The 12,193-nt window shown below is 44.1% G+C and overlaps 1 protein-coding gene across 23 annotated transcripts in view; it reads right to left on the bottom strand.

Annotated features, from left to right (window-relative positions):
* Positions 1-12,193, bottom strand: part of LOC140388298 (contactin-4-like) — a 3,617,424-nt gene that overhangs the window by 3,222,151 nt on the left and 383,080 nt on the right. For 18 of the 23 annotated variants that reach the window (XM_072472208.1, XM_072472219.1, XM_072472224.1 and 15 more), the window contains one exon: positions 1,167-1,241. The exons of the other annotated variants lie outside the window; for them this stretch is intronic. The gene's annotated coding sequence lies outside the window, so the exon portion shown is untranslated. The remainder of the gene's footprint in view (positions 1-1,166; positions 1,242-12,193) is intronic. 23 annotated transcript variants of the gene reach the window in all.

Genomic DNA, 12,193 nt, shown 5'->3' with positions numbered 1-12,193 from the left:
TAGCACCGTCACTGGAAATTAGAATCTGTGAAGGGTTGTCTTTGTTGAAGTTGGCGAGAGCACACCGACTGTCCAGCTGACGAATATATATATTTTTCCTTCACATCTTGACAGTGACAGCTCCTTCTCAGTAGTTTCCTCATGTCAGCTAAGGCCAGAACTTGATGGTGTGGGATATCTCAAGGTATATCATTGGAATTTTTTCTACCATTCTTCAACTCAAAAATGTTTTTTTTACCCTGACCTGCTGCAAGTAAGAGCTAATAGCGAGGGCAATGGTACATCTGGGACCTTCGAGTGAATGATGGGATTACAGTGTGGCTGTCTAACCACTAAGCTTTTAGAACTGAGAAACAAAGTAAGGAACATTAGAGAAGGAATGTAAAGTAGAGTCAAATTAGGTACAAAAGAGAAATAAAGAGAACGAAAAACAGATTAAATTACGAGAAAGAGAAAAAGAGACAAGTAAAAGTGGAGAAATATATTTTAAAATTTGATATTTATAAAATCTCCAACAATTCACTGCCTGATGGAGTGAGGCTCCACAGCTTAAATTGTTCACTTCCCATGCCAACGAGGTTGATTGATAATTGTTAGCAATTATCTCTTCATTAAAATATTAATTACACTGTTAATTACCAGAATAGTTTTCTATCATGAGTTTAGTGGAGAACTGATGTGTAAATCCAACAAGTCTTTAAAAATAACAGCGAGGCTAAGAGCAGGTTGCCGCCTAAACAATGCAAGCAGCAGAACAGTATAAATTGACCAACAAGTTCTCAAGATTCGTAATTCATGGCTATCTTAGTCCTCTGGCCTGGCTCCTAATTCTGATTTACGCTTTCATATTGGCACACATCATTCACACACAGTTATATTTTTCAGCAAATTCTGGTTCTGAGGTTTTCATGAATTAAAATTTGTCAAAAGTTAGTATACTCCAGCTCAATTTACCCCATCAACGGATTTGAATGCTCACTGGTCTCCTGTCAAATCAGACATCTGATAATTTATACAGTGAAAAATGCTGCCAATAAAGTAATTCATTAAGGAAATGCATCGGCACAATAATTTTAAGTATATTTAGTCTTTGCAACAAACTGGGTTAATTGTTTGACAAAATGTTTCAGAGCTTCTGATTCACCATTGTTCACCATTAAACTCACTTTGGGGCATCAGCGATGCTGAGGACGTCGTGGAGAGCACGTTTAGCGAGTTGGTCACACCGCAGGTGAAAGTTGCTGAGGGAGATAAACAAAGGAGATTACAATGGGATGAGAGAAGAACTAGCTAAGGTAGGCTGGAAGCAAAGACTTTATGGTGAAACAGTTGAGGAACAGTGGAGAACCTTCCAAGTGATTTATCACAGTGCTCAGCAAAGGTTTATATCAACAAAAAGGAAGGACGGTAGAAAGAGGGAAAATTGATCGTGGATATCTAAGGAAATAAGGAAGAGTATCAAATTGAAGGAAAAAGCATACAAAGTAGCAAAAATTAGGAGGAGACTAGAGGACTGGGAAATCTTTAGGGGGCAACAGAAAGCTACTAAAAAAGCTATAAAAAAGAGTAAGATAGATTATGAGGGTAAACTTGCTCAGAATATACAAACAGACAGTAAAAGTTTCGACAAATATATAAAACATAAAAGAGTGGTTAAGGTAAATATTGGTTCTTTAGAAGAAAAGAAGGGAGATTTCATAATTGGAGATGAGGAAATGGCTGAGGAACTGAACAGGTTTTTTTGAGTTGGTCTTCACAGTGGAAGACACAAATAACATGGCAGTGACTGATAGAAATTAGGCTATCACAGGTGAGGACCTTGAGAGGATTGTTATCACTAAGGAGGTAGTGATGGGCAAGCTAATGGGGCTAAAGGTAGACAAGTCTCCTGGCCCTGATGGAATGCATCCCAGAGTGCTAAAAGAGATGGCTAGGGAAATTGCAAATGCACTAGTGATAATTTACCAAAATTCACTAGACTCTGGGGTGGTCCCGGCGGATTGGAAATTAGCAAACTTGACACCACTGTTTAAAAAAGAAGGTAGGCAGAAAGCGGGTAATTTTAGGCCAGTGAGCTTAACTTCGGTAGTAGGGAAGATGCTGGAATCTATCATCAAGGAAGAAATAGTGAGGCATCTGGATGGAAATTGTCCCATTGGGTAGACGCAGCATGGGTTCATAAAGGGCAGGTCCTGCCTAACTAATTTAGTGGAATTTGTTGAGGACATTACCAGTGCGGCAGATAACGGGGAGCCAATGGATGTGGTATATCTGGATTTCGAGAAAGCCTTTGACAAGGTGCCAGACTAAAGTTTGCTGCATAAGATAAAGATGCATGGCATTAAGGGGAAAGTAGTAGCATGGATAGAGGATTGGTTAATTAATAGAAAGCAAAAAGTGGGGATTAATTGGTGTTTCTCTGGTTGGCAATCAGTAGCCAGTGGTGTCCCTCAGGGATCAGTGTTGGGCCCACAATTGTTCACAATTTACATAGATAATTTGGAGTTGGGGACCAAGGGCAATGTGTCCAAGTTTGCAGACAACACTAAGATGAGTAGTAAAGCAAAGAGTGCAGAGGATACTGGAAGTCTGCAGAGGGATTTGGATAGGCTAAGTGAATGGGCTAGAGTCTGGCAGATGGAATACAATGTTGACAAATGTGAGGTTATCCATTTTGATAGGAATAACAGCAAAAGAGATTGTTATTTAAATGATAAAATATTAAAACATGCTGCTGTGCAGAGAGACCTGGGTGTGCTAGTGCATGAGTCACAAAAAGTTGGTTTACAGGTGCAACAGGTGATTAAGAAGGCAAATGGAATTTTGTCCTTCATTGCTAGAGGGATGGAGTTTAAGACTAGGGAGGTTATGCTGCAATTGTATAAGGTGTTAGTAAGGCCACACCTGGAGTATTGTGTTCAGTTTTGGTCTCCTTACTTGAGAAAGGACGTACTGGCACTGGAGGGTGTGCAGAGGAGATTCACTATGTTAATCCCAGAGCTGAAGGGGTTGGATTACGAGGAGAGGTTGAGTAGACTGGGACTGTACTCATTGGAATTTAGAAGGATGAGGGGGGATCTTATAGAAACATATAAAATTATGAAGGGAATAGATAGGATAGATGCGGGCAGGTTTTTTCTACTGGCGGGTGAAAGCAGAACTAGGGGGCATAGCCTCAAAATAAAGGGAAGTAGATTGAGGACTGAGTTTAGGAGGAACTTCTTCACCCAAAGGGTTGTGAATGTATGGAATTCCTTGCCCATTGAAGCAGTAGAGGCTCCTTCATTAAATGTTTTTATTATAAAGACAGATAGTTTTTTGCGGAATAAAGCGATTAAGGGTTATGGTGTTCGGGCCGGAAAGTGGAGCTGAGTCCACAAAAGATCAGCCATGATCTCATTGAATGATGGAGCAGTCTCGAGGGGCCAGATGGCCTACTCCTGCTCCTAGTTCTTATTTTCTTATGTTCTTAACATAAGCAACCTGCATTTTAAATCTGAACTATCTGAACTGAACTAAACTAAAGACTGATATTCCAATTTTTGTCACATTCACATTCATCCAGACTATGAAAAAGTATAATTGAACCATGTGTTTCATTTTTGTGAGGTACAAAATAGATCTAAGTTAAGCACATGTGGGGCAGGATTTTCCGTTGCCCAATGTCGATATCGTAATCGGGGATCGGGCAGAGAATCCCTTTTTATGACCGAATTGGGGGGCGGTGCCTGTTATCGGATGCTCCACCCCCTCCAAAACGGCGTAAAAGGGGAGTACACCGCATGCCATTGGGACGGCCTCAGGATGTCACCTGAAGGCCCACCCCGATGCTCCGCCCGAGGGGGGTCACTTGTGTTCTCAGTGAATGCTGCAAATCTTAAAGAAAAACAGAAAATGATGGAAAAATGTCAACAGGTATGGGAGAACTGTGGAGACAGAAACAGAGCGAACATTTCCAGTCTGTGTGACTCTTCCTTGGAGTTAAAGAGAGGGAAAAATGTGATTTTAAAGAGGGGTGGTAAGGGCGAGCAAAATAGATTACGGGTAAGTAAGAACGAGGAGAGATTTGACAAAGATGACATAGGACATGAGGCAAGGGGAGTGTTAATGGTAGAGTTAAAGACTAAAGAAGGTGCTCAGAGTGGTGTGAAGGAAAGATAGCAGAATGTGTTAATAACAGAACATGGGTCAGCACTCTGTGAAAATTTGACAGAAAAACAAGTGAAGATGGCCTTAGCGGGGGTGGGGGTGGGGTGGCACTGGGACAAAACAAAATTGTATTAAAAAATGAGGTCAAGATGGAGGACAAATTTCATGGTCTGAAATTGTTGAATTCAGTGTTATGTCCAGAAGACTATGTCAGGATATATCTGGTAATTTAGTGCTAGACTTTTTCTCAAAGCAAACCAAGGAAATAAACAGAAAACTTTGCAACACATTTAACAAAAATAGATTTGAGACTATGGGACGTTTTATTCAAATCTCACATTATTTTGCTTGATTTACAGGAGCAGAAACAAAATCAAAACAAGACTAACTGTTTTGCATTGGTCAGAATGATAGCTAAATACCACTCTGTTTCTGTTCTTGATTATACAGCTATTATTTAAGTGCCAATCCATCATTAAATCCTGGGTGACAGGCATCTTTTTTTAGTTCAGTATCAGCATGATAATACATTAATAGTGTGTTCATGAAATGTATGCAAGATGATTTTCTACATCAGTACATCTAAGACTCGAGAGCAAACTATTTTGGAGAAAGGGTTCATCAATAATGTTTTATTAAATGAGCCTCTGGGAAAGAGTGACCATAACATAAAAGCATTTCATATTGAGTTAGAAAGTAATTAAGTGAAATCTGAAACTAGTGTCTGAACTCTAAAATTACCAAATCCATAGGTCTGCAGGTAGAGTTGACCCAGTTATATTGAAAAATTACATACAAAATATATGATGGTGGCCAAGCATTGGCTGAAATTTAAAGAATTAATAAATAATTTGTGACAAATATACATTCCTTTAAGGTGTAAAAATGTCACTGAAAAAATGGTCCAACCATGGATAACATAAGGAATTAGTCTTAGATCAACGGATGAGGCTTTTAATATTGTCAAAAAAGAGTAAAAATTTTAAGTATGGGAGGTTTTCAGCAAAGGAGAAGCAAGAAATTGATAAGGAAAGAGAAGACAGAATATGCGAGGAGACAGATTAGACATGTTCTACAGTACTGCAGCGAGGAATAGATTAGTGATTGGAAATATGGATCCCATACAGTCAGAGACAGGTAAAATTATTACAGGCAATGAGGAGATAGCAGGCATTAAACAAGTACCCTGGGTGGAATTTTGCCATTTTTTGCCCAAGTGTCAGCTTCGGCGGGAAAAGTGAAGAATAGACTCACTGCTACGCTGCCAGCTTTTCCCGTTACATTTTTAGACACTCTACCAAAGAAAATTCAAAGGGCGGGTTTCCGATGTCATGTTGGTGAGGTGGGCTCCGAGTGAGTAATTTCAAAATCTTCATTATTTCCTTTAAAATCCCTTTATGAATTTTACAATCTTCGCCAGGTTTCTATTCCAACATACATCCTCCACTGAATGTCTCCTTTCAGGATTGTTGATGGCAGTGTATTCATGTACCACATTTTTTACAGTGGAATTCCTTTCCTCAATCTATCTGCATTGTTCACACCCTTTCTCTTGAACAGAGGTCTCAGATTCTCACTGCTCTAATTCCTGCAGCACCTACTTCTCTCTGATGAAACATGTCAAGTAACTCCACCTCAAATCTGTAAGAGTGCTGGTGACAGCTGCCATTTCAAACTCAAACAATTACCAGTAGAGGAGGTTCATTACCGCCCCCAACTGTCTACTCACTGACTTCTGTAACAATTCTGAAAGATCTTTCCACTTGTTAACCATGCAAATACCATTTTGGATCTGGAATAAGTTTAAACTATATGGTTCTGCAACTGATAAATCCTGCAGAACATTGAGATGTAAACACATGGGTCAGGTTTCTTCCTCTAATGTTTTTGGTCATATTTGTTAAATAAATAAAATAGTCGGTTAGCATGTTCTAATGATATTAAACATCTGTTTATCATAAAATAAATAAATTAAGATTTGTGGTCAATTGCAGCCATTTGTATGAAGGATGCTCAGTGATCCCATAGTAATTCAAAGAGCTTCATGCATTTCCTGTATTTTGTACATCCTTCCAATACGTTATATTTTTGTCTTTGATTAATCAGGGTGCAAATTTGATGAGGCATTCCTCAAGGAGGAAATTCATGCTACAATAGATACATTGATTGCTGAGCACAACCACATAACGAGGAAACTGAAGCAGAATTCAAAGGCAACTGTTTGAGGAACTAAGCCTGTCTGAAAGCTTAACATTGGCCACTAGGATTCTGTGCACCGAGTATTAATAACTCATGTTCCTTAACAGTGAAGAAAATAGCTGTGTGTGACCAAGTCCTCAAGAAATCTATTTTTCAATCCACCTTTAGCAAAAGTTAAGAGATTAAGAGAGATTGTGCAATACAGATATAATTGATACTGTCACGAAATATAAATGTTCTTCAACAATCTTAAAAAAAAGTCCCTCGAGGACACCTAATATGTCTGCCACATCACCTTTCGACTTCTTTATGGAACATGCTTCATCAAATGCTTTTTGGAAAATTCAGAAATAATATTTGCACATTAACAACCCTGTTGACAACTCTCCACACTTAAAACAATGACACCTACCATTCCAAGGCTGTGGGCAAACAATATATTTTTTCAAATAAAAAGAGGCCCAAGGATTTCAATACTCGTGACTGGTACTCATGCTTGAAACAAATGGGAGATTTAGTTAAATAATTAACTGGTCCACTGAAAACATTATTTAAAGGGGCACTCGGGTTGCAGGCAGTCAGATCCATTGTGCCTGGCATATTTCAAAGGGACTTTGTAACATTAGGTGAAGTGTTTCGCTTATTTTGCAAAGTGGCACAGCAAGTGGGAAAAACAGGTACGGTGGGTGGCGGGGGGGGGAGCAACCAGCTTCAAGGACAGCTTCCTCTGCTGTATTTTTAGCCACTCAGTGCAAAAGGTGTGAAGGGGCGGGTCCCTTGACAGAACACTGGCGGGGTGGACTCCAGCAACTTAGGTTTTAAAAAGACCAAGGTGTCCTTTAAAAAGGGTGCTCCGATTTTAAAAAATGAAAAGATAAACACTGTCTCTGCACGGAACGTCCCTGCACTGCCTCACATCCCCTCCCAAGAGCACCCGGTGACAGTATCAGGTACTGCCTAGGCATAACCCTCCACCGCGGGGAGCTGTGCACACTGTGCGCCTCTGGCAGGTTCTGCTCATAAGGTGCACATTGTGATGGACCTGTCTTGATTTACGTTGGTGTGCTCTCACATGGGCAATCCAACAGGGTAGGGGGAACTATCAGGAATACAAATCTACTAATGATATTTAAATCTATGTATGGTAGCGAGGCCCCTTTAAGGGGCAGGCTCGATGGGCTACATGACCAGCTCGGGGTCAATTGCGCGGGGGCGCGTGAACCGCCCCAGCCTGTGAACAGAGAACAAAAGAACAAAGAAAAGTACAGCACAGGAACAGGCCCTTCGGCCCTCCAAGCCCGTGCCGACCATGCTGCCTGACTAAACTACAATCTTCTACTCTTCCTGGGTCCGTATCCCTCTATTCCCAGCCTATTCATGTATTTGTCAAGATGCCCCTTAAATGTCACTATCGTCCCTGCTTCCACCACCTCCTCCGGTAGAGAGTTCCAGGCACCCACTAACCTCTGTGTAAAAAAACTTGCCTCGTACATCTACTCTAAACCTTGCCCCTCGCACCTTAAACCTATGCCTCCTAATAATTGACACCTCCACCCTGGGGAAAAGCCTCTGACCATCCACTCTGTCTATGCCCCTCATAATTTTGTAGACCTACATCAGGTCACCCCTCAACCTCCGTCGTTCCAGTGAGAACAAGCCGAGTTTATTCAACCGCTCCTCTTAGCTAATGCCCTCCATACCAGGCAACATTCTGGTAAATCTCTTCTGCACCCTCTCTAAAGCCTCCACATCCTTCTGGTAGTTGTGGTGGTATGTATTAGGGGTATTACGGTACCCTGTGATGCCGAGAGGCTATTGGTGGACAGACACTTGGTCCTGATTGGATCTGCCGCCTACTGGCTCCACCCAGTAAGGCGGAGTATAAGAACCCAGGTTCTCCCAGCAGCCACATTCTGTAACCGAGCTGCTGGGGAACAAGTCTGCGTAATAAAGTCATCGATTGACTTCATCTCATCTCGCCTCATGAATGATTGATTGTGCTACAGTAGTGTGGCGACCAGAATTGAACACAATACTCCAAGTGTGGCCCAACCAAGGTTCTATACAGCCGCAACACGACTCGCAACTCCCATACTCAATGCCCCGGCCAATGAAGGCAAGCATGCCGTATGCCTTCCTGACTACCCTCTCCACCTGTGTTGCCCCTTTCAGCGACCTGTGGACCTGTACACCTAGATCTCTCTGACTTTCAATACTCTTGAGGGTTCTACCATTCACTATATATTCCCTACCTGCATTAGACCTTCCAAAATGCACCACCTCACATTTGTCCGGATTAAACTCCATCTGCCATCTCTCTGCCCAAGTCTCCAAACAATCTAAATCCTGCTGTATCCTCTGACAGTCCTCATCACCATCCGCAACTCCACCAACCCCCGTGTCGTCCGCAAACCCACCAATCAGACCAGCCACATATTCCTCCAAATCATGCACATATACTACAAACAGCGAAAGTCCCAGCACAGATCCCTGCGGAACACCACTGGTCACAGCCCTCCAATTAGAAAAGCATCCTTCCATTGCTACCCTCTGCCCTCTATGACCTAGCCAGTTCTGTATCCACCTTGCCAGCTCACCCCTGATCCCGTGTGACTTCACCTTTTGTACCAGTCTGCCATGAGGGACCTTGTCAAAGGCCTTACGGACGTCCATATAGACTGTGGGGAGTTTGCGTGGGGCCCCCTGGAAGTGTGGACCAGAGAGCTGATATATAAAGACATGTTGCATAGTGCTCTCTGCCTGTTATCGAACTGCCTTTGCCTTTCATCAATAAATCTTTTGTTCATTACTGGAGGCCTCCAGAGTATGTCTTGAGCCACCACACGATGCAAATTGGGATCCCGAACTTAAAAGTGGGGATTCCTGTTATGTCATTGGCGGGGGTGGGGGTCAGGAACAATTGATCAGGGAACTCCTAACAGCGTAAAAGCCATTTTGGGTCTTGCACGGGATTTTACGCCCCTCCTCCGTTCACACCCCCTGAAAATGGGAGCGAAAAATCCTTCCCATTGGAAAATGTTTGTTTCTGTTTTGATTTACTTTGCTTAATTCACCATGAATAAATACGCACAAATTGTTGACTCTTTCTGGTGACATGATAGATGCCTGGTTGCAATCTATTGCTACATGACAAGTGGAAATCCAGTCACTGCTGCAAATCCCAGTGCTCACACATTTTATATGGGGCAGCACGGTAGCACAAGTTGATAACACTGTGGCTTCACAGCGCTAGGGTCCCAGGTTTGATTCCCCAGTTGGGTCACTGTCTGTGTGGAGTCTGCATGTTCTCCCCGTGTCTGCGTGGGTTTCCTCCGGGTGCTCCACTTTCCTCCCACAGTCCAAAGACGTGCAGGTTAGATGGATTGGTCATGATAAATTGCCCTTAGTGACCAAAAAAAAGGTTAGGAGGGGTTATTGGGTTATGGGATATTGGGGATAGGGTGGAAGTGAGGGCTTAAGTGGGTCGGTGCAGACTCGATGGGCCGAATGACCTCCTTCTGCACTGTATGTTCTATGTTCTATGTTCTATATGTTGGCAACCATAAGAAAGGGCCTGTTGGCCAGCATTAGGAAATAGGGATTTGATGACCACATTAATGAGGCTATGGACTGCATACTGGGAGATGTCAGTGACAGCTCCTGTAAAAGCTTGGAAGGAGCCCAAAGCAAAAATAATTAATAAGGGGTTTGCACTTTTAAAGCCACAGGCAGCCAAATGGGCAGTTGAGCCAGCTGGCAGCAGGTTATGTTGTGAGAGGCTACAAAGATTAGCAACAGTCAGCCTTGTGAAGCACAGACTCGTGTGCCAATGCTGCAAGAAATTGCCCCTTGGCCTATGTCTGAATAATCTTCCGACAATAAACCCTCCCAATGTTCCCTCTCAACTGTACGGGTGCACAGCCATGCAGCAATCTGGAAAAAATTGTGTAATTCAACAACAGGCCACACTTAAACAATGTTCCCTTTAAGATGTGTGTGCGCAGCATTCACAAAGTGACTATGCAATTCAACAAACAGGATGTACACAACAAAGAAAAATTAGAGGGATTATGACCCCCAATGCACAATACTTGCTGCACAGACTGCTTGTTGAAGCTGCTGCTGTTCCTTTCCCCTACTACTACTCCATCTAATGCAATGAACTGTAATCAATAGAAAGGGATGTAACTCAATAGATGTTCATCTGGTGTCTGATCGTCATTGAAGAATCACACTAGTTTGTTTCAGTCTTGCAGGCGGTTATGTCACCTATTATAGATCACCATACTACTATTCCAAGGATGTAAGAGAGTGGCTTATTGGGAATAAAGACATCCCCCTCTATACATAACTGATGACAATGTAATTTGACCTTTTTTGAACTGTTCAGGCAGAATCAAAGATGTGGAGCACTATTTACCCGAAGCTGGGCAGAGTTCTTTAGCGCAATTAATCAGGTGTCTCTCAGCGCTTGAAACTCCCCGCTATCTAATGCCCATCCGGGTAGATCGAGAGCCACAGGGGGAATGCGGGGCTGGGACTGCACTTAGCCCCATTCCCTGCACTGAGGAGCTCTACTCGCCGGAGATCCTCAGTGCAGGGAGTGATCGGGACGCATATAAAAAATGGCATGTCAATCTCTCAACCCTCTGACGCGAACCTCAAAGCCCCCCAAACCCCAACTCATGAATAAGGGAGTCCTCAATCCCATCTCCTCACAACCCCCATTATTGGACAGGGCACCCCTGCCCCAGCACGATCCCCACCACACAAGAAATGCCAGCTTGGCACTTTTTCAATGCCAGCCTGGCACCCTGGCAGTGCCCCTGCCATCTGGCAGTACTGCCTGGGCACCTGGGTGGTGCCAGGTAGGCAATGCCAAGGTTCCCAGATGGCACCAGCAGTGCCAGGGTGCCACCCTTCCCAGAGGGCAAGCACCTCAGGACCTCCAATCCACTTGGAGACCCCTACATGTGCCGTTCCATCTGGTCCCCATTTCTGGAGTCCAACACTGACTGGCGCTTGCTGAGGTCTTCAAGGCAAGGGAGTTAGATCCGAGGGGTGGGATTCTCTGACACCCTGCCGGGTCAGAGAAACCCCGGGGGGAGGCGCGAATCCCGCCCCGCCGCCACAACGGGAGCTGCCGTATTCTCCAGCGCCGTTTTTCAGGCGGCAGGATTCTTGCCACACCAATCGGGGGCCGTTGGTAGCGGGGCCCACCAATCTGCGGGCGGGCTTGTTCTGTGGGTGCACTTCTTTCTTCCGCACCGGGCCTGTGTAGGGATCCGCCATATTGCCCAGGGACTGGAGCGGAGAAGAGAACCCCCCGCGCATATGTGGAACCACGCCTGCCTTTTCGCGCATGCGTGAGATCACGCCGGCCGTTCCGCGCATGCGCGAACTCACACCAGCCCTTCGGCGCCGGCTGGAGCGGCACCAACCACTCCGCCGTCGACCTAGCCCCCGAAAATGCGGAGAATTCCACAGTTTCGGGGGCTGCTGGTGCTGGAGTGGTTGGCGCCGGTTTTCCCGCCAGCGTGGGGACTTAGTCCCCAGAAGAGAGAATCCCAGCCCATACCTTTGTTAGATATCAGAACACATATTAGAGTAAGACTAGCAGTCTCATTCTAACATGCAGATTTGACAGAAATGATCCCGCCCACAATGGGCAAGATGCACATTGCGACGTGTCGCGAGATCACGTTAGATCCCGCGAGGCATGGAGAGTCGAGTAGACCCCAGAAGAAGGATCACCCGGCATCTACCGGCCGTGCCACACAGCTTAACGCGACCAGTAGATCTTGCTCATGGGATCCATCAACGTCACTGAGCACACAATTGCTGA

The sequence above is a fragment of the Scyliorhinus torazame genome, chromosome 13 (assembly GCF_047496885.1).
Source record: "Scyliorhinus torazame isolate Kashiwa2021f chromosome 13, sScyTor2.1, whole genome shotgun sequence".
Classification (NCBI taxonomy): domain Eukaryota; kingdom Metazoa; phylum Chordata; class Chondrichthyes; order Carcharhiniformes; family Scyliorhinidae; genus Scyliorhinus; species Scyliorhinus torazame.
This window is presented reverse-complemented; position numbering and strand designations above follow the sequence as displayed.